Genomic DNA, 1,336 nt, shown 5'->3' on the forward strand with positions numbered 1-1,336 from the left:
TAGTATTTTTAAAGTTATAAAGAATATTGTTAAAAATAGCCTAAACTCTCTAAGGAGAATTTGAGACATAAGTGATCTTTGTACTTCGCTCATGACCTACAAGTTCTTATAGCTACGAATGTATTTTTTCAATGCATATACTAGAACAATTAACATTTTATATTTAACAACTCTTATTATCTGTTGTTATAACTAAAGTACTTTTAATTAGGTTTAAATAATTGTCAATTAAAATGTTAATATTGTATGAGTCTATTCAACCCGCAACCCCGACGGCATAACATTATTGGCCTGAAGGAAGTTGAAATAACACCTCGACTATCTGATATAACAATGACTTATATAAATCTTATAGAACTTTTATCATTCGAAATTTAGCAAATTTTAGTAATTTTCTATAAATCTTTAAATTGTTTTCGACTACGTTGTGAACTATTAATTACATGCCAGAACAGTTAGTACTTTATATTGCTAATAGCGAAACAATTAACAATTTGTATTGAATTGAAACATAAATAATTCTTTAAATTATTTTAATTCCTTTCAATATATATGACATTGAGTTACATAATATATCAAACAAAGTTCAGAAGTAAACACACATTTACTCCTATTAAAAACATTGTGTGAGAAATAAGCTTATAATAACTCATCTAAATGGTCATCACTTTGATTTCATAAAAGTCAAGATGCATTATTGTAATAAATTATAGGTTGTAATGTATAGAATCTATCGAACTTAGTCGTCAATAAGATATTGTTAAGGATGTCCCGTAAATGAAAATGGACATGAAGAGTGATGAATGAGAGTTTACTTCCTTCTCCAAAAGAGGATTATACGACGAACTCGTCTCGTGTAGCACCATTAATGTAGGGGAGCTCGACGAGAGAACTCGCATGAATATCAATGAGCCCCGTTCAGTCCTTCTGAGAAAGGCATGCGTTATAACTGTAATTCAATGAACATTATTAACGTGTGACGCTGCCTCACCGTTTGAAAACTGGGTTTGAATAACTTATTTGAAAAACACAATTGATTTTTTACACTAAACGTAGAATACAGGTCGAACCCTGTGTTCCAAACGGCTTATTTAGATAAGCACAAACTCCCTCAAACGCAGCTTAATCTTAAGGGTCTGTTTGGGGCAGCTTATAAGTACGGGCGTACCGTTTGGTTCACGCGTTTCGCCAGCTTATCCGAAACTGTATTTGAGTTTTGGTTTCGCCAGCTTATCTGAAACTGTGTTTGAGTTTTGCACTAAACGCAGATGCACTAAACGCGGGCTGCGGGTCGACGCCTGCGGCCAGCATGCGGGTCGAGTTTCAGGATGAGCAG

This window comes from Phalaenopsis equestris, unplaced genomic scaffold, assembly GCF_001263595.1.
Source record: "Phalaenopsis equestris unplaced genomic scaffold, ASM126359v1 Scaffold000606, whole genome shotgun sequence".
Lineage (NCBI taxonomy): Eukaryota > Viridiplantae > Streptophyta > Magnoliopsida > Asparagales > Orchidaceae > Phalaenopsis > Phalaenopsis equestris.